The sequence below is a fragment of the Lolium rigidum genome, chromosome 3, assembly GCF_022539505.1.
Source record: "Lolium rigidum isolate FL_2022 chromosome 3, APGP_CSIRO_Lrig_0.1, whole genome shotgun sequence".
NCBI classification, from domain to species: domain Eukaryota; kingdom Viridiplantae; phylum Streptophyta; class Magnoliopsida; order Poales; family Poaceae; genus Lolium; species Lolium rigidum.
This window is the reverse complement of record NC_061510.1, coordinates 327,652,178-327,674,318: the sequence shown is the minus strand read 5'-3', so window position 1 is coordinate 327,674,318 and position 22,141 is coordinate 327,652,178.

The window sequence follows — 22,141 nt, the reverse complement described above, 5'->3', positions numbered from 1 at the left end:
GGACCTCCTTCACGGCACGCTTGAGCCGCATGAAGTGTTCTTCAGTGGACCGGGGCCCAGCGGGATCTGGCGCTGGAAGGCGGTCCTTCCCCAAGCCGCGGGTAGATGCGGAGATGTCCGCATCGTTCCATTTTTGGGCATAGGGGAGAAGGTGCCCCAGGTCCTTGCCTTCGCGCTTCAGCTCAACAATCCGGCCCAGGAGGCCGGAAGGTTTTTCTGGGACCGCAGCGGCAGGCCCGACATGCAGCACTAGAGACTGCGAGCCGGTTGATGCGCTGCCATCCACGGTCTTTCCGCGGGACGCCCCCGGCTTGAGGAACTGGGTGATCTTGGGGGTCGTCGGCGGCGGCTTTGGCTTGGCCGCGGGAGGTCCTTGGCTTGGCGGCGGTGTTGGAGTAGACCCGGTAGGCTCGAGGATAAGAGCTTCCGGGTGCGGTGCAGAAGAGGCCGGCGCCGAAGTATCCGGCGCGGTCTTGCTGGGGGAAGAGCTTGGCTGCTCTTCTTCTTCTTCTTCGGGCCAGGAGGAACCAGAGGTTCCGCCTGCCCGGCAGTTGTGTCGTCGCCGCCGGTGTTGCTGGCGCCGGTGTCTTGGGTTTTAGAAGGGAAGGTGAGATCCTCCTCCGCGCGGTGATCAGGAGGTGTAGGGGCCGCGCGCCCCGAACTTGTAGTGCCTCCCGGAGGGGAGGCAGAGATGTTGCCAGCACCAGATGGTGCCGGGCTTGAGTGGGGAGGAGGAGTTGAAGTCCTTGCGGAGCCGGCAGAGCCCTCCGGCTTGGAGCCAAGCTTGAGCGCAGGGCTGAAAGAGAGAAAAAGGAAGGGTTGGAAAAAAGCAACCGGAAAAGAACTTGGTAAGAACAAAACAAACAAACAAAAGAAGTAAAGAACTTACACGGAAGAAACCGGCATCTTCTTATGCTTGTAGCGCTTCGTGCCTACCTGCTTTCCCCCAAGGACTTCAGTCCGAGGGCATTTGGCAGGAGGAGCTTGGCTAGAGCCGGCATCAGCAGCCGGAGCCTTGTTCTTCTGGCCTTGGGCCATGAGTTTCTCCACAAACTCGTTGCCGGCCTCGGCCCCCAGGGGAGCAACGTGCTCGTGGACCTGTGGTTCGGGGCTAGCTGAGGGAACATCTAGAGAAGGAGATAGGTAACAGAAGAATATGAGAGATCAAAAAGAAGAGCTACCTCAACTGAGCTCAGGTCGTCAGACGAACCAACTGGCTCCGGTGGAGATTTGCCGAGGCGCGAGGCTGGAGTCCGGCCCATCTTCAGGTCCTGCCAATGAATGAAAGGGTCCGGGTCGAACTTGTCCAGAGCACGCTTCTGGCAAGGGCCTCGCCGGTCTGAGTCGATGCGGGGGAAGCGGTCCTTGGCCTGAAAACAAGCAAGAAAAACAATTAGTCGCAGTATGAAAGTTACCGGTAAACCGACCCGAGTTGCGTAATTTCTTACTTCTTGGGTCGGAGGATTAGTGGAACTGAGAGGCCGGAGGCCCCATTCCCAGTCAACCGGCATGTCCGTTTGGCATATTTGGCTAGCCTTCAGGACCACATCTGCCTTGCTCAAGGGCAGGCCGGTGATCTTGGTGGGGTCGCCGGGGCCGTACATCTCGCTCATCTTGTGAACGCGACGCTTGAGGGGAAGCACCCGCCGGCTGATGAAGGTGCGGATGATATCGTCGGAGCAAATGTTGGTTTCGTTCATCAGCTTCAACATGAAGTGTACCACCCGGTTCGTCTCTATGTGATCCGTACCAGGGTTGTAGTTCCAGTTGATCTTGGCGGGCGGCGCCGGGTTGAAGGGCGGCAAGTTGATGAGATCAGTGGCGCTCTTGTTCTTCACGTAGAAGAACGTTGTCTGCCACAACCGGCAAGACTCGAGGCCGTTGAACTTAAAAAAGGGGCTCCCTTGACGGGAGCCGATGATACAAGATCCGCATTGTACGGGGGGTTTGGGCTTGGGAATGTCCTTGCCCTGGACCGAGTTGATCCGAAGAGAAAAGAAGCGTGCAAACGTCTCGCGAGCGGGACGGATGCCGATGTAGCCTTCCATGAAGGCCACAAAACAAGAAAGATAAAAAACAGCATTGCCGGGAAGGTGGTGAGGCTGGAGTCGATAGAAATCGAGGAATTGGCGGAAGAAATCGGAGGCAGGAAGGCCGAAGCCACGCTCAAAGTGACCAAGGAAAACAACGACCTCACCGGGTTCAAGCACCGGTTCGATCTCGTCATGAGGAAGCCGGCAGGAGACTCCTTCCGGTATTCTCCTGGACCGGTAAAGCCAGTCGATCTCGTATTGAGTCACGTCGGAACCCCTCCGGAGCTCCGCGTGTGATACCGGAAAGATCCTTTCCGGGGGCCCGGCTGGAGGTGCCGACCTCTTGATCCTTGCTGGATTCCATTTCCATCCGGGCGAGATCTTCAGTTAGCCCGTCGGAAGTGCTACTGCCTTGACTACTAGAGGAGGAGGTGGGAAGAGATTCTTCGCTAGACATATAGATCTGGGCGGCGTCGGAATCTACCGAAAAACAGTTTTCCCCAAACACACCCTCGCGCGAAGATCTACGTGTAAGAGAAAAAGCAAAATAAAGAGGGGATAAATACTCTACCGGCCCAAGATCTGGAAAGCTAGGAGAGAAGAGGTAAAGGTGTAACGGGCCTAACCTGAGGCGGCGGAGTCGCAGAAGAGGTGGTTCGCCGGAGGTATGGTGAGCTCGCGGTTGGCGAGGAGGTCCGCCGACGGTGAGGTGGAGAAGAGCTCGAGGAAGCACCAATGCCGCGACTGCGACAGCAGCGCTGCAGAGGTTCTTCACGCGCTGAAGTCCAACGGCGTCCGGCGGAGCAGTAGCGAAAGTTCGTCGGGCGGCGGAGCGGTGGAGGCGCAGAGGGCAAAGGCACTGTGCGCGAGGAAGTTGGGAATGCGAAGAAGAGGATGAAGACGAATTGCTCTGCCCTTATATAGAGAAAAGGAATAGTGGGCCGAAAACCGTCGGGCCGCGGGGTTCGCCTCATGGGCCGCCACGTGGCGCGTAGATACACGCGCGGAAAACAATATGACACAGGGAGGCCACACAGATTCGGAACGGCCGCAGGGATCCGGTGTGGCACCATAAATGCTGGCGCAGATGCCGAAGGGAAGTGACCCCTGACACTGGCGCGTCAGGCACAGTGCGCATGTCACTGACAGGCACAGTACCCGAGAAATTCTCGACTTCGCCGAGGAAAGAGTTAATGACTAAGATGCCGGAGGATATGATACCGGAAAATTCCTTGTAAAGAGAGATAACGTGGGTCCGGGCAAAGATGCCGGATCTAAACTCAGCGCCGGATAGATTAAACCGGTATCCAAAGATGTGAGAACCTGGCATGGTCTGTTGGATAGAATCCGCCAGACTATACTAGCTTCGGGGACTAATGTTGGGGGGATGACCCCCGGTATGCCAAAGGCATGCCAAACCGGATGGTTTGAGCCATCAAGATACCAGTTTAATGTTCGTGCCGGAGCACAAAGATAAGAAATTAGCTAAGTGAGGCTAAGCCGGTATCCCCAAGAGGGGTATGCCGGAACCGGGTAAGGAAGATACCGGGCTACCGGAAAGAAGAGCATGTCGGTAGGACTGGTCAAAGATTCTCTCCAGAGCTAGAAGACAAAGATGAGCTAAGCAAAGTAGCTTTAAACGAAGGGCTGACGATATAGAGGAGGATGACGATGAAAGAAGCCGGAGGACGTCAGCATCCCTGATTAAAGAAGATCCCGGTGTCATCTATGATTAAAGTAGCTTTGTAAAGTAGTTTGTCTAGTCAAAGATGCCATTAGGATTTCTTGCCCTGTAAGCCACCCTCTCCCCTATATAAGGAGAGGGGGCAGCCCCCTTCACGGGCACGGACGAAGAGAGCTAAGTTTAGACGAACACTTGTACTGAGAAACTTGTAACCTGTTGAGATCAATAAAGAAGATGATCTAGAGCGAGTTCTTCCTTATGTCTTTCTTCTTCAACCTCTAGCCTTGGCTAAGTTCTTGAGGAAACCATCCGGAAGTTCATCCCATCTAATCACAAACCCTCCCCCGAATCCTCTTGCGTCCATTCGGCCCCAACTTAAGCCATCCTATGGCATCTGTCTGTTCACCACGACGACAGATTGATAATCAACATAACATAGTATTCTCTATCCATCGGATCCCGACAAACACAACATATAGAATTACAGATAGATGATCTTGATCATGTTAGGCAGCTCACAAGATCCGACAATGAAGCACATGAGGAGAATACAACCATCTTGCTACTGCTATGGATCCATAGTCCAGGGGTGAACTACTCACTCATCACTCCGGAGGCGACCATGGCGGTGAAGAGTCCTCCGGGAGATGATTCCCCTCTCCGGCAGGGTGCCGCAGGTGATCTCCAGAATCCCCCAAGATGGGATTGGCGGCGGCGGCGTCTCTGGAAGGTTTTCCGTATCGTGGCTCTCGATGCATCGGGGTTTCGCGACGAAGGCTTTAAGTAGGCGGAAGGGCAACGCGGGGGGCCACACGAGGGCCCCACACGCCAGGGCCGCGCGGCCAGGGTCCAGGCCGCGCCGCCCTGTTGTGGTGGCGCCTCGTGGCCCCACTTCCTTTCCCCCTTGGTCTTCTGGAAGCTTCGTGCAAAAATAGGACCCTGGGCGTTGATTTCGTCCAATTCCGAGAATATTTCCTTTGTAGGATTTCTGAAACCAAAAACAACGAGAAAACGAGCAATCGGCTCTTCGGCATCTCGTTAATAGGTTAGTGCCGGAAAATGCATAAATACGACATATAATGTGTATAAAACATGTAGATATCATCAATAATGTGGCATGGAACATAAGAAATTATCGATACGTCGGAGACGTATCAGCATCCCCAAGCTTAGTTCCTGCTCGTCCCGAGCAGGTAAACGATAACAAAGATAATTTTTGGAGTGACATGCCATCATAACCTTGATCATACTATTGTAAGCATATGTAATGAATGCAGCGATCAAAACAATGGTACTGACATGAGTAAACAACTGAATCATAAAGAAAATACTTTTCATGAATAGTACTTCAAGACAAGCATCAATAAGTCTTGCATAAGAGTTAACTCATAAAGCAATAAATCAAAGTAAAGGTATTGAAGCAACACAAAGGAAGATTAAGTTTGAGCGGTTGCTTTCAACTTGTAACATGTATATCTCATGGATATTGTCAACATAGAGTAATATAACAAGTGCAATATGCAAGTATGTAGGAATCAATGCACAGTTCCCACAAGTGTTTGCTTCTTGAGGTGGAGAGAAATAGGTGAACTGACTCAACATAAAAGTAAAAGAAAGGTCCTTCAAAGAGGAAAGCATCGATTGCTATATTTGTGCTAGAGCTTTTATTTTGAAAACATGAAACAATTTTGTCAACGGTAGTAGTAAAGCATATGTATCATGTAAATTATATCTTACAAGTTGCAAGCCTCATGCATAGTATACTAATAGTGCCCGCACCTTGTCCTAATTAGCTTGGACTACCGGATTATCGCAATACACATGTTTTAACCAAGTGTCACAAAGGGGTACCTCCATGCCGCTCTGTACAAAGGTCTAAGGAGAAAGCTCGCATTTTGGATTTCTCGCTTTTGATTATTCTCAACTTAGACATCCATACCGGGACAACATAGACAACAGATAATGGACTCCTCTTTAATGCATAAGCATTTAGCAACAATTAATGTTCTCATATGAGATTGAGGATATATGTCCAAAACTGAAACTTCCACCATGATTCATGGCTTTAGTTAGCGGCTCAATGTTCTTCTCTAACAATATGCATGCTCTAACCAATAAGTGGTAAATCCCCCTTACTTCAGACAAGACGTACATGCATAGCAACTCACATGATATTCAACAAAGAGTAGTTGATGGCGTCCCCAGGAACATGGTTATCGCACAACAAGCAACTTAATAAGAGATAAAGTGCATAAGTGCATATTCAATACCACAATAGTTTTTAAGCTATTTGTCCCATGAGCTATATATTGCAAAGGTAAAGAATGGAAATTTTAAAGGTAGCACTCAAGCAATTTACTTTGGAATGGCGGATAAATACCATGTAGTAGGTAGGTATGGTGGACACAAATGGCATAGTGGTTGGCTCAAGGATGTTGGATGCATGAGAAGTATTCCCTCCCGATACAAGGTTTAGGCTAGCAAGGTTATTTGAAACAAACACAAGGATGAACCGGTGCAGCAAAACTCACATAAAAGACATATTGTAAGCATTATAAGACTCTACACCGTCTTCCTTGTTGTTCAAAACTCAATACTAGAAATTATCTAGACTTTAGAGAGACCAAATATGCAAACCAAATTTAGCAAGCTCTAGGTGTTTCTTCATTAATGGGTGCAAAGTATATGATGCAAGAGCTTAAACATGAGCACAACAATTGCCAAGTATCAAATTATTCAAGACATTTTAGAATTACTACATGTAGCATTTCCCAATTCCAACCATATAATAATTTAACGAAGAAGATTCAACCTTCGCCATGAATACTATGAGTAAAGCCTAAGGACATATTTGTCCATATGCAACAGCGGAGCGTGTCTCTCTCCCACACAATGAATGCTAGGATCCATTTTATTCAAACAAAACAAAAACAAAAACAAACCGACGCTCCAAGAAAAGCACATAAGATGTGATGGAATAAAAATATAGTTTCAGGGGAGGAACCTGATAATGTTGTCGATGAAGAAGGGGATGCCTTGGGCATCCCCAAGCTTAGACGCTTGAGTCTTCTTAAAATATGCAGGGGTAAACCACCGGGGCATCCCCAAGCTTAGAGCTTTCACTCTCCTTGATCATATTGTATCATCCTCCTCTCTTGATCCTTGAAAACTTCCTCCACACCAAACTCGAAACAACTCATTAGAGGGTTAGTGCATAATAAAAATTAACATGTTCAGAGGTGACACAATCATTCTTAACACTTCTGTACATTGCATAAAGCTACTGGACATTAATGGAACAAATAAATTCATCCACCATAGGAAAAGAGGCAATGCGAAATAAAAGGCAGAATCTGTCAAAACAGAACAGTCCGTAAATATGGATTTTATTGAGGCACCAGACTTGCTCAAATGAAAATGCTCAAATTGAATGAAAGTTGCGTACATATCTGAGGATCACGCACGTAAATTGGCATATTTTTCTGAGCTACCTACAGAGAGGCAGGTCGAAATTCGTGACGAGCAAAGAAATCTGTTTCTGCGCAGTAATCCAAATCTAGTATGAACCTTACTATCAAAGACTTTACTTGGCACAACAATGCACAAAACTAAGATAAGGAGAGGTTGCTACAGTAGTAAACAACTTCCAAGACTCAAATATAAAACAAAAATACTGTAGTAAAAACATGGGTTGTCTCCCATAAGCGCTTTTCCTTAACGCCTTTCAGCTAGACGCAGAAAGTGTGTATCAAGTATTATCAAGAGACGAAGTGTCAACATCATAACTTGTTCTAATAATAGAATCAAAAGGTAACTTCATTCTCTTTCTAGGGAAGTGTTCCATACCTTTCTTGAGAGGAAATTGATATTTAATATTACCTTCCTTCATATCAATGATAGCTCCAACAGTTCGAAGAAAAGGTCTTCCCAATATAATGGGACAAGATGCATTGCATTCAATATCCAAGACAACAAAATCAACGGGGACAAGGTTATTGTTAACGGTAATGCGAACATTATCAACTCTCCCCAAAGGTTTCTTTATAGCATTATCAACAAGATTAACATCCAAATAACAATTTTTCAATGGTGGCAAGTCAAGCATATTATAAATTTTCTTAGGCATAACAGAAATACTTGCACCAAGATCACATAAAGCATTACAATCAAAGTCATTGACCTTCATCTTAATGATGGGCTCCCAACCATCCTCTAGGTTTCTAGGAATAGAAGTTTCAAGTTTTAGTTTCTCCTCTCTAGCTTTTATGAGAGCATTTGTAATATGTTTTGTGAAAGCCAAGTTTATAGCACTAGCATTGGGACTCTTAGCAAGTTTTTGTAAGAACTTTATAACTTCAGAGATGTGGCAATCATCAAAATCCAAACCATTATAATCTAAAGCAATGGGATCATCATCCCCAATGTTGGAAAAAAATTCAGCAGTTTTATCACAGGCAATTTCAGCAGTTTTAGCAGTTTTCGGCAGTTTTGCAGGCTTTGCATTAGAAGTGGTAACATTGCCAACACCAATTATTTTACCATTGATAGTAGGAGGTGCAGCAACATGTGGAGCATTAACATTACTAGTGGTGGTGATAGTCCAAACTTTAGCTACATTGTTCTCTTTAGCTAGTTTTTCATTTTCTTCTCTTTCCCACCTAGCACGCAATTCAGCCATCAATCTTATATTCTCATTAATTCTAACTTGAATGGCATTTGCTGTAGTAACAATTTTATTTTCAATATCCTTATTAGGCATAACTTTCGATTTCAAAAGATCAACATCAGAGGCAAGACTATCAACCTTAGAAGCGAGAATATCAATTTTATTGAGCTTTTCCTCAACAGATTTGTTAAAAGCAGTTTGTGTACTAATAAATTCTGTAAGCATAGCTTCAAGTCCAGGGGGTGTATTCCTATTATTTTTGTAAGAATTCCCATAAGAATTACCATAACCGTTACCATTATTATAAGGATATGGCCTATAGTTATTACTAGAATTGTTCCGATAAGCATTGTTGTTGAAATTATTATTTTTAATGAAGTTTACATCAACATGTTCTTCTTGGGCAACCAATGAAGCTAACGGAACATTATTAGGATCAACATTAGTCCTATCATTCACAAGCATAGACATAATAGCATCAATCTTATCACTCAAGGAAGAGGTTTCTTCGACGGAATTTACCTTCTTACCTTGTGGAGCTCTTTCCGTGTGCCATTCAGAGTAATTAATCATCATATTATCAAGGAGCTTTGTTGCTTCACCAAGAGTGATGGACATAAAGGTACCTCCAGCAGCTGAATCCAATAGGTTCCGCGAAGAAAAGTTCAGTCCTGCATAAAAGGTCTATGGGTTGGGCAATTTTTAACCAAAGATTTCATTCTTTCCCAAGCTTGTGCAACATGCTCATTATCTAATTGTTTAAAGTTCATTATGCTACTCCTCAAAGATATAATTTTAGCAGGGGGATAATATCTACCAATAAAAGCATCCTTGCATTTAGTCCATGAATCAATACTATTCTTAGGCAGAGATAGCAACCAATCTTTAGCTCTTCCTCTTAAGGAGAAAGGAAACAATTTCCGTTTTATAATGAGAAAGGAAACAATTTTAATTTTATAATGTCACCATCTACATCTTTATAATTTTGCATTTCACACAATTCAACAAAATTATTGAGATGGGAAGCAGCATCATCAGAACTAACACCAGAAAATTGCTCTCGCATAATAAGATTCGAGTAAAGCGAGGTTTAATTTCAAAGAATTCTGCTGTAGTAGCGAGGTGGAGCAATAGGTGTGCATAAGAAATCATTATTATTTGTGGTTGTGAAGTCACACAACTTAGTATTTTCAGGAGTGGCCATTTTAGCAGTAGTAAATAAAGCAAACTAGATAAAATAAATGCAAGTAACTAATTTTTTTTGTGTTTTTGATATAGAGTGCAATAAAGTAAAGCTAGCAACTAATTTTTTTTTGTGTTTTGATATAAGTGCAGCAAACAAAGTAGTAAATAAAATAAAGCAAGACAAAAACAAAGTAAAGAGATTGGATTGTGGAGACTCCCCTTGCAGCGTGTCTTGATCTCCCCGGCAACGGCGCCAGAAAATATGCTTGATACGCGTACAACACGCGTCCGTTGGGAACCCCAAGTGGAAGGTGTGATGCGTACAGCAGCAAGTTTCCCTCAGTAAGAAACCAAGGTTTATCGAACCAGTAGGAGTTAAGAAGCATGTCGAAGGTTGATGGCGGCGGGATGTAGTGCGGCGCAACACCAGGGATTCCGGCGCCAACGTGGAACCTGCACAACACAACCAAAGTACTTTGCCCCAACGAAACAGTGAGGTTGTCAATCTCACCGGCTTGCTTTAACAAAGGATTAGATGTATAGTGTGGATGATGATTGTTTGCAGAAAACAGTAGAACAAGTATTGCAGTAGATTGTATTCGATGTAAAAGAATGGACCGGGGTCCACAGTTCACTAGAGGTGTCTCTCCCATAAGATAAATAGCATGTTGGGTGAACAAATTACAGTCAGGCAATTGACAAATAGAGAGGGCATGACAATGCACATACATGATATGATAAGTATAGTGAGATTTAATTGGGCATTACGACAAAGTACATAGACCGCTATCGAGCATGCATCTATGCCTAAAAAGTCCACCTTCAGGTTATCATCCGAACCTCTTCCAGTATTAAGTTGCAAAACAACAGACAATTGCATTAAGTATGGTGCGTAATGTAATCAATAACTACATCCTCGGACATAGCATCAATGTTTTATCCCTAGTGGCAACAGTACATCCATAACCTTAGAGGTTTCTGTCACTCCCCCAGATTCACGGAGACATGAACCCACTATCGAGCATAAATACTCCCTCTTGGAGTTAAGAGTAAAAACTTGGCCAGAGCCTCTACTAATAACGGAGAGCATGCAAGATCATAAACAACACATAGGTAATAGATTGATAATCAACATAACATAGTATTCTCTATCCATCGGATCCCGACAAACACAACATATAGAATTACAGATAGATGATCTTGATCATGTTAGGCAGCTCACAAGATCCGACAATGAAGCTCATGAGGAGAAGACAACCATCTAGCTACTGCTATGGACCCATAGTCCAGGGGTGAACTACTCACTCATCACTCCGGTGGCAACCATGGCGGTGAAGAGTCCTCCGGGAGATGATTCCCCTCTCCGGCAGGGTGCCGCAGGTGATCTCCAGAATCCCCCGAGATGGGATTGGCGGCGGCGGCATATCTGGAAGGTTTTCCGTATCGTGGCTCTCGGTACTGGGGGTTTCGTGACGAAGGCTTTAAGTAGGCGGAAGGGCAACGCGGGGGGCCACACGAGGGCCCCACACGCCAGGGCCGCGCGGCCAGGGTCCAGGCCGCGCCGCCCTGTTGTGGTGGCGCCTCGTGGCCCCACTTCCTTTCCCCCTCGGTCTTCTGGAAGCTTCGTGCAAAAATAGGACCCTGGGCGTTGATTTCGTCCAAATCCGAGAATATTTCCTTTGTAGGATTTCTGAAACCAAAAACAGCAGAAAACAGCAACTGGCTCTTCGGCATCTCGTTAATAGGTTAGTGCCGGAAAATGCATAAATACGACATATAATGTGTATAAAACATGTAGATATCATCAATAATGTGGCATGGAACATAAGAAATTATCGATACGTCGGAGACGTATCAATCTCCCTATAAGTTCATGTGTTGAATGATATCAACTTATCATATAGGGTTTAACTTATGGCTTATTCTTCTATTTCTCCAAAGCATGATCATGGCATTATCATGAGCAACTTATTCTTAATGGCTTCTACTCCCAATTATTAGAGTATATGATCATTACCCAATTTGTAATGATCAAAGGTTTGGCTTCCTAAAGTATCTCTCATGAACTAAGTTTTCTCATTTCCAAGATCAAGTATTGTCTTGATCAACTAGGTATAGTACTTCTTTGATACTTTCATGGGTGGACATGGCTATGGTTACCTCAATAGTTTATATCCCAGGAGAATGCCTGAGATAATTACTTATGGTTCTTTCCAGGGAATGATGATATATAATCATCTGGATAAATGGTTCGTTATCTCCCTCAAATTCAAGTGTTGCCTCAACTAACTTGAGTGTAACACCATAGCTTGAGTTCTCTTATATAGGAATGGGGTATTCTAGGGTTTATGGTGTACTCCCAAGATCTCATTAGCTATGAAAGGGTTGAGTCTCCACCTGTATAACTTAATTGGATTAGTCTCTACTTTACTTCATTAATTTATGGATATGGTCTTATTCCATTTGATATTTGATTATCTCACCACTCCAAGATGAAATGGTTTATCTCCTAATACTTTAGTTCAAGGTTGTCCTTGATTCTTAATTAGGTAAAGCTAGGATTGGTATGAATGGTCTCTCTCATTTTGGGAAGGACTTTAATACTCCTAAGGTTAGGCTCCATAGAGAATGATATGATCATCAATATCTATGTTTAACATAACTGGTTCCTCTCTCTAGGGAGTGTCTTGAGTAATATTCTAGGGGTATTCTTAAAGATGATGATTTGAGCACATGGATGTATACCCAAGGTTTAGCTCAAGGTTTTTCATTGCTTTACTAATAAATAATATAGAACTCTCACTTCTCTAGGTTTGATGTATAATAATTTGGAATAGAGAAGAATATACACTTCTAGAGTTAATATACTTGTCATGTCTCCAAGAATGAAGTAGAATAAATACCATGAGGTTCATGGTAGGATCATGGATTAGTTTAAGACATGGAAAAGATAAGTTAGGAATAGTTTCTCCATTTATTGTTACTTGGTTTGCAGTTGAATAGATATCCATATGTTATGGCTAGGAATATCATATTATGATCTTTTAGAAGATCAAGTAGTTCATCCTTGATTAATGTGTTATTGGATTATTTTTAGTTCCATTTGATCTAACCCATAGATCTATTCATCTCTACCCAAAACAAGGTTTTAGAAAAAATCACATTGAGGTTTATAACACTTGACTTGATGAGCTACTTCAATTCCATCAAGTCAAGTGAAACTTCAGTTACTGTGACATGTTTTTATTTGAAAGCGCGAAATTTACCCGGACTTTCTATGCATGAATGCAGTGCACACATCTGTTTCCTCTATTTTTGTAACCCAAAATCCTGGGATGTTACAATTTACCAATGTTCTATTTGGGTTATAACTCTGCACGACAGGAAAACCCTATTTTGTGTATTTTTTACTCTTAGGGACCTAAACGGAGTCAAATTGATATAGAACTTCGAGGATATTTATATTTCACCAAAAGAAGCATCTGGAGCACTTGGATCTCAAGAGAGGGGCTTGGAGGTCCAAAAGACACCAGGTGGTGCGCCACCCATGCTCTTTTCAGACTCGGCCCTCCGATTGACCTGATTCTTTCGCCCACTGTCTTTGTTTGACCTAAAAAACCCTATATATATGACCCCATAGGGTTCCCTCAAGGAGAGCGCCAGAGAAACACCGAAACACAAAAATAGTGGTTGATCAAGCGGGGAAGATTGGAGGGGAAGCGTGATGCGTGTAGTTGACACGTCCGTTGGGAACCCCAAGACGAAGGTGTGATGCGCACAGTAGCAAGTTTCCCTCAGTAAGAAACCAAGGTTTAATCGAACCAGTAGGAGTCAAGAAGCATGTTGAAGGTTGATGGCGGCGGGACGTAGTGCGGCGCAACACCGAGTATTCCGGCGCCAACGTGGAACTTGCACAACACAACCAAAGTACTTTGCCCCAACGAAACAGTGAGGTTGTCAATCTCACCGGCTTGCTGTAACAAAGGATTAGATGTATAGTGTGGATGATGATTGTTTGCAGAAAACAGTAGAACAAGTATTGCAGTAGATTGTATTCGATGTAAAAGAATGGACCGGGGTCCACAGTTCACTAGAGGTGTCTCTCCCATAAGATAGCATGTTGGGTGAACAAATTACAGTTGGGCAATTGACAAATAGAGAGGGCATGACAATGCACATACATGATATGATGAATATTGTGAGATTTAATTGGGCATTACGACAAAGTACATAGACCGCTATCCGAGCATGCATCTATGCCTAAAAAGTCCACCTTCAAGTTATCATCCGAACCCCTTCCAGTATTAAGTTGCAAAACAACGAGACAATTGCATTAAGTATGGTGTGTAATGTAATCAATAACTACATCCTCGGACATAGCATCAATGTTTTATCCCTAGTGGCAACGAGTACATCCATAACCTTAGAGGTTTCGTCACTCCCCAGATTCACGGAGACATGAACCCACTATCGAGCATAAATACTCCCTCTTGGAGTTAAGAGTAAAAACTTGGCCAGAGCCTCTACTAATAACGGAGAGCATGCAAGATCATAAACAACACATAGGTAATAGATTGATAATCAACATAACATAGTATTCTCTATCCATCGGATCCCGACAAACACAACATATAGAATTACGGATAGATGATCTTGATCATGTTAGGCAGCTCACAAGATCCGACAATGAAGCACATAAGGAGAAGACGACCATCTAGCTACTGCTATGGACCCATAGTCCAGGGGTGAACTACTCACTCATCACTCCGGAGGCGACCATGGCGGTGAAGAGTCCTCCGGGAGATGATTCCCCTCTCCGGCGAGGGTGCCGGAGGTGATCTCCGAATCCCCCGAGATGGGATTGGCGGCGGCGGCGTCTCTGGAAGGTTTTCCGTATCGTGGCTCTCGGTACTGGGGGTTTCGCGACGAAGGCTTTAAGTAGGCGGAAGGGCAACGCGGGGGGCCACACAAGGGCCCCACACGCTAGGGCCGCGCGGCCAAGGTCTAGGCCGCGCCGCCCTGTTGTGTCGGCGCCTCGTGGCCCCACTTCCTTTCCCCCTCGGTCTTCTGGAAGCTTCGTGCAAAAATAGGACCCTGGGCGTTGATTTCGTCCAATTCCGAGAATATTTCCTTTGTAGGATTTCTAAAATCAAAAACAGCAAAAAACAGCAACTGGCTCTTCGGCATCTCGTTAATAGGTTAGTGCCGGAAAATGCATAAATACGACATATAATGTGTATAAAACATGTAGATATCATCAATAATGTGGCATGGAACATAAGAAATTATCGATACGTCGGAGACGTATCAGCATCCCCAAGCTTAGTTCCTGCTCGTCCCGAGCAGGTAACGATAACAAAGATAATTTCTGGAGTGACATGCCATCATAACCTTGATCATACTATTGTAAACATATGTAATGAATGCAGCGATCAAAACAATGGTAATGACATGAGTAAACAACTGAATCATAAAGCAAAGACTTTTCATGAATAGCACTTCAAGACAAGCATCAATAAGTCTTGCATAAGAGTTAACTCATAAAGCAATAAATCAAAGTAAAGGTATTGAAGCAACACAAAAGAAGATTAAGTTTCAGCGGTTGCTTTCAACTTGTAACATGTATATCTCATGGATAATTGTCAATATAGAGTAATATAACAAGTGCAATATGCAAGTATGTAGGAATCAATGCACGGTTCACACAAGTGTTTGCTTCTTGAGGTGGAGAGAAATAGGTGAAGCTGACTCAACATTAAAAGTAAAAGAAAGGTCCTTCGCAGAGGAAAGCATCGATTGCTATATTTGTGCTAGAGCTTTTATTTTGAAAACAAGAAACAATTTTGTCAACGGTAGTAATAAAGCACATGTATTATGTAAATTATATCTTACAAGTTGCAAGCCTCATGCATAGTATACTAATAGTGCCCGCACCTTGTCCTAATTAGCTTGGACTACCGGGATCATCGCAATACACATGTTTTAACCAAGTGTCACAAAGGGGTACCTCCATGCCGCTCGTACAAAGGTCTAAGGAGAAAGCTCGCATTTTGGATTTCTCGCTTTTGATTATTCTCAACTTAGACATCCATACCGGGACAACATGGACAACGAGATAATGGACTCCTCTTTAATGCATAAGCATGTAGCAACAATTAGTGTTCTCATATGAGATTGAGGATATATGTCCAAAGCTGAAACTTCCACCATGATTCATGGCTTTAGTTAGCGGCCCAATGTTCTTCTCTAACAATATGCATGCTCTAACCATTAAAGTGGTAGATCTCCCTTACTTCGGACAAGACGGACATGCATAGCAACTCACATGATATTCAACAAAGAGTAGTTGATGACGTCCCCAGGAAACATGGTTATCGCACAACAAGCAACTTAATAAGAGATAAAGTGCATAAGTACATATTCAATACCACAATAGTTTTTAAGCTATTTGTCCCATGAGCTATATATTGTAAAGGTAGAGAATAGAAATTTTAAAGGTAGCACTCAAGCAATTTACTTTGGAATGGCGGAGAAATACCATGTAGTAGGTAGGTATGGTGGACACAAATGGCATAGTGGTTGGCTCAAGGATTTTGGATGCATGAGAAGTATTCCCTCTCGATACAAGGTTTAGGCTAGCAAGGTTATTTGAAACAAACACAAGGATGAACCGGTGCAGCAAAACTCACATAAAAGACATATTGTAAACATTATAAGACTCTACACCGTCTTCCTTGTTGTTCAAAACTCAATACTAGAAATTATCTAGACTTTAGAGAGACCAAATATGCAAACCAAATTTAGCAAGCTCTAGGTGTTTCTTCATTAATGGGTGCAAAGTATATGATGCAAGAGCTTAAACATGAGCACAACAATTGCCAAGTATCAAATTATTCAAGACATTTTAGAATTACTACATGTAGCATTTCCCAATTCCAACCATATAACAATTTAACGAAGAAGATTCAACCTTCGCCATGAATACTATGAGTAAAGCCTAAGGACATATTTGTCCATATGCAACAGACGGAGCGTGTCTCTCTCCCACACAATGAATGCTAGGATCCATTTTATTCAAACAAAAACAAAAACAAAAACAAACCGACGCTCCAAGCAAAGCACATAAGATGTGACGGAATAAAAATATAGTTTCAGGGGAGGAACCTGATAATGTTGTCGATGAAGAAGGGGATGCCTTGGGCATCCCCAAGCTTAAACGCTTGAGTCTTCTTAGAATATGCAGGGGTGAACCACCGTGGCATCCCCAAGCTTAGAGCTTTCACTCTCCTTGATCATATTGTATCATCCTCCTCTCTTGATCCTTGAAAACTTCCTCCACACCAAACTCGAAACAACTCATTAGAGGGTTAGTGTACAATAAAAATTAACATGTTCAGAGGTGACACAATCATTCTTAACACTTCTGGACATTGCATAAAGCTACTTGGACATTAATGGAACAAAGAAATTCATCCACCATAGCAAAAGAGGCAATGCGAAATAAAAAGGCAGAATCTGTCAAAACAGAACAGTCCGTAAAGATGGATTTTATTGAGGCATCAGACTTGCTCAAATGAAAATACCCAAATTGAATGAAAGTTGCGTACATATCTGAGGATCACGCACGTAAATTGGCTTATTTTTCTGAGCTACCTACAGAGGGGCAAGTCGAAATTCGTGACAGCAAAGAAATGCATTCATTGCGCGAGTAATCCAAATCTAGTATGAACCTTACTATCAACGACTTTACTTGGCACAACAATGCACAAAACTAAGATAAGGAGAGGTTGCTACAGTAGTAAACAACTTCCAAGACTCAAATATAAAACAAAAATACTGTAGTAAAAACATGGGTTGTCTCCCATAAGCGCTTTTCTTTAACGCCTTTCAGCTAGGCGCGAGAAAGTGTGTATCAAGTATTATCAAGAGACGAAGTATCAACATCATAACTTGTTCTAATAATAGAATCAAAAGGTAACTTCATTCTCTTTCTAGGGAAGTGTTCCATACCTTTCTTGAGAGGAAATTGATATTTAATATTACCTTCCTTCATATCAATGGTAGCTCCAACGGTTCGAAGAAAAGGTCTTCCCAATATAATGGGACAAGATGCATTGCATTCAATATCCAAGACAACAAAATCAACGGGGACAAGGTTATTGTTAACGGTAATGCGAACATTATCAACTCTCCCCAAAGGTTTCTTTATAGCATTATCAACAAGATTAACATCCAAATAACAATTTTTCAATGGTGGCAAGTCAAGCATATTATAGATTTTCTTGGGCATAACGGAAATACTTGCACCAAGATCACATAAAGCATTACAATCAAAGTCATTGACCTTTATCTTAATGATGGGCTCCCAACCATCCTCTAGCTTTCTAGGAATATAAGTTTCAAGTTTTAGTTTCTCCTCTCTAGCTTTTATGAGAGCATTTGTAATATGTTTTGTGAAAGCCAAGTTTACAGCACTAGCATTGGGACTCTTAGCAAGTTTTTGTAAGAACTTTATAACTTCAGAGATTTTGCAATCATCAAAATCCAAACCATTATAATCTAAAGCAATGGGATCATCATCCCCAATGTTGGAAAAAATTTCAGCAGTTTTATCACAGGCAGTTTCAGCAGTTTTAGCAGCTTCAGGCAGTTTTGCGGGCTTTGCATTAGAAGTGGAAACATTGCCTACACCAATTATTTTACCATTAATAGTAGGAGGTGCAGCAACATGTGGAGCATTAACATTACTAGTGGTGGTAATAGTCCAAACTTTAGCTACATTATTCTCTTTAGCCAGTTTTTCATTTTCTTCTCTTTCCCACCTAGCATGCAATTCGGCCATCAATCTTATATTCTCATTAATTCTAACTTGAATGGAATTTGCTGTAGTAACAATTTTATTTTCAATATACTTATTAGGCATAACTTTCGATTTCAAAAGATCAACATCAGAGGCAAGACTATCAACCTTAGAAGCGAGAATATCAATTTTATTGAGCTTTTCCTCAACGATTTGTTAAATGCGGTTTGTGTACTAATAAATTCTTTAAGCATAGCTTCAAGTCCAGGGGGTGTGTTCCTATTATTGTTGTAAGAATTCCCATAAGAATTAGCATAACCGTTACCATTATTATAAGGATATGGCCTATAGTTATTACTAGAATTGTTCGATAAGCATTGTTGTTGAAATTATTATTTTTAATGAAGTTTACATCAACATGTTCTTCTTGGGCAACCAATGAAGCTAACGGAACATTATTAGGATCAACATTAGTCCTATCATTCACAAGCATAGACATAATAGCATCAATCTTATCACTCAAGGAAGAGGTTTCTTCGACAGAATTTACCTTCTTACCTTGTGGAGCTCTTTCCGTGTGCCATTCAAAGTAATTAATCATCATATTATCAAGGAGCTTTGTTGCTTCACCAAGAGTGATGGACATAAAGGTACCTCCAGCAGCTGAATCCAATAGGTTCCGCGAAGAAAAGTTCGGTCCTGCATAAAAGGTTTGGATGATCATCCAAGTAGTCAGTCCATGGGTTGGGCAATTTTTAACCAAAGATTTCATTCTTTCCCATGCTTGAGCAACATGTTCATTATCCAATTGTTTAAAATTCATTATGCTACTTCTCAAAGATAAAAATTTTAGCAGGGGGATAATATCTACCAATAAAAGCATCCTTGCATTTAGTCCATGAATCAATACTATTCTTAGGCAGAGATAGCAACCAATCTTTAGCTCTTCCTCTTAATGAGAAAGGAAACAATTTTAATTTTATAATGTCACCATCTACATCTTTATACTTTTGCATTTCACACAATTCAACAAAATTATTGAGATGGGCAGCAGCATCATCAGAACTAACACCAGAAAATTCCTCTCGCATAACAAGATTCAGTAAAGCAGGTTTAATTTCAAAGAATTCTGTTGTAGTAGCAGGTGGAGCAATAGGTGTGTATAAGAAATCATTATTATTTGTGGTTGTGAAGTCAAACAACTTAGTATTTTCAGGAGTAGCCATTTTAGCAGTAGTAAATAAAGCAAACTAGATAAAGTAAATGCAAGTAACTAATTTTTTTGTGTTTTTGATATAGAGTGCAAGACAGTAAATAAAGTAAAACTAGCAACTAATTTTTTTGTGTTTTGATATAATGCAGCAAACAAAGTAGTAAATAAAATAAAGCAAGACAAAAACAAAGTAAAGAGATTGGATTGTGGAGACTCCCCTTGCAGCGTGTCTTGATCTCCCCGGCAACGGCGCCAGAAATTTGCTTGATGCGTGTAGTTGACACGTTCGTTGGGAACCCCAAGAGGAAGGTGTGATGCGCACAGTAGCAAGTTTCCCTCAGTAAGAAACCAAGGTTTAATCGAACCAGTAGGAGTCAAGAAGCACGTTGAAGGTTGATGGCGGCGGGATGTAGTGCGGCGCAACACCAGGGATTCCGGCGCCAACGTGGAACCTGCACAACACAACCAAAGTACTTTGCCCCAACGAAACGAGTGAGGTTGTCAATCTCACCGGCTTCTTGTAACAAAGGATTAGATGTATAGTGTGGATGATGATTGTTTGCAGAAAACAGTAGAACAAGTATTGCAGTAGATTGTATTCGATGTAAAAGAATGGACCGGCGTCCACAGTTCACTAGAGGTGTCTCTCCCGTAAGATAGCATGTTGGGTGAACAAATTACAGTCGGGCAATTGACAAATAGAGAGGGCATGACAATGCACATACATGATATGATGAATATTGTGAGATTTAATTGGGCATTACGACAAAGTACATAGACCGCTATCCGGCATGCATCTATGCCAAAAAGTCCACCTTCAGGTTATCATCCGAACCCCTTCCAGTATTAAGTTGCAAAACAACAGACAATTGCATTTAGTATGGTGCGTAATGTAATCAATAACTACATCCTCGGACATAGCATCAATGTTTTATCCCTAGTGGCAGCAGTACATCCATAACCTTAGAGGTTTCTGTCACTCCCCGATTCACGGAGACATGAACCCACTATCGAGCATAAATACTCCCTCTTGGAGTTAAGAGTAAAAACTTGGCCAGAGCCTCTACTAATAACGGAGAGCATGCAAGATCATAAACAACACATAGGTAATAGATTGATAATCAACATAACATAGTATTCTCTATCCATCGGATCCCGACAAACACAACATATAGAATTACAGATAGATGATCTTGATCATGTTAGGCAGCTCACAAGATCCGACAATGAAGCACATGAGGAGAAGACAACCATCTAGCTACTGCTATGGACCCATAGTCCAGGGGTGAACTACTCACTCATCACTCCGGAGGCGACCATGGCGGTGAAGAGTCCTCCGGGAGATGATTCCCCTCTCCGGCGGGGTGCCGGAGGTGATCTCCAGAATCCCCCAAGATGGGATTGGCGGCGGCGGCGTCTCGGAAGGTTTTCCGTATCGTGGCTCTCGGTGCTGGGGGTTTCGCGACGAAGGCTTTAAGTAGGCGGAAGGGCAACGCGGGGGCCCACGAGGGCCCCACACGCCGAGGCCGCGCGGCCAAGGGCCAGGCCGCGCCGCCCTGTTGTGTCGGCGCTTCGTGGCCCCACTTCCTTTCCCCCTCGGTCTTCTGGAAGCTTCGTGCAAAAATAGGACCCTGGGCGTTGATTTCGTCCAATTCCGAGAATATTTCCTTTGTAGGATTTCTGAAACCAAAAACAGCAGACAACAGCAACTGGCTCTTCGGCATCTCGTTAATAGGTTAGTGCCGGAAAATGCATAAATACGACATATAATGTGTATAAAACATGTAGATATCATCAATAATGTGGCATGGAACATAAGAAATTATCGATACGTCGGAGACGTATCAAAGCGCTACCGGAGCCGCCTCCGGAGGGATCTATGATGCATGTTGATGCATATAAAATACATACCTAAACTTTGCACTTTATTGCAATAGATTACTACATATTTGCATCTTATATAACATATTAGGGGATTTTCTAAACAATCGCCCCTCATCCGGTTCTAATTTTGTTTGGCACGAAATGCCACTTTTTAGTGTTTTTGACATTACATGACCTACGAGACTCCAAAAAGGGCAAGGTCAGGGGCCACGCTTCGGAAATTTTGAGATGAACAAAATGAGCTGAAGTGGTCCACAAGGAGGTTAACAGGCTGGGAAAGAGAGGTGATGGCTCGCCTTCCCCCTTTGGGCGCGCCATCGACCTTCGTTTTCATCTCGAGCGTCTGTTTCGCCTCATCTTTTTGCCGACAGGATTCTTTTGACCTAAAAAATAGTATATATATGACCCCGGGGGGTTTTGTCACGACTACGGCAGCGTAGAGCAAAAACACATAAATAGAGAGTCACCAGGCCGCCGACGGCGAAGATCGGAGGGGGGAAATAATGTCGGAATCACCTCCGGTGGACTCCACCCCCTCTGGTGAGGGCTTCAGCAACATCTTCATCATCTTCATCAACATCTACAGCAACTATTCATCACCCCCTATGTAATCTCTTGGCAAACATGATGTATGATGCAATATATTGTTTCCCCATGATCTATTGTATCTCTATGT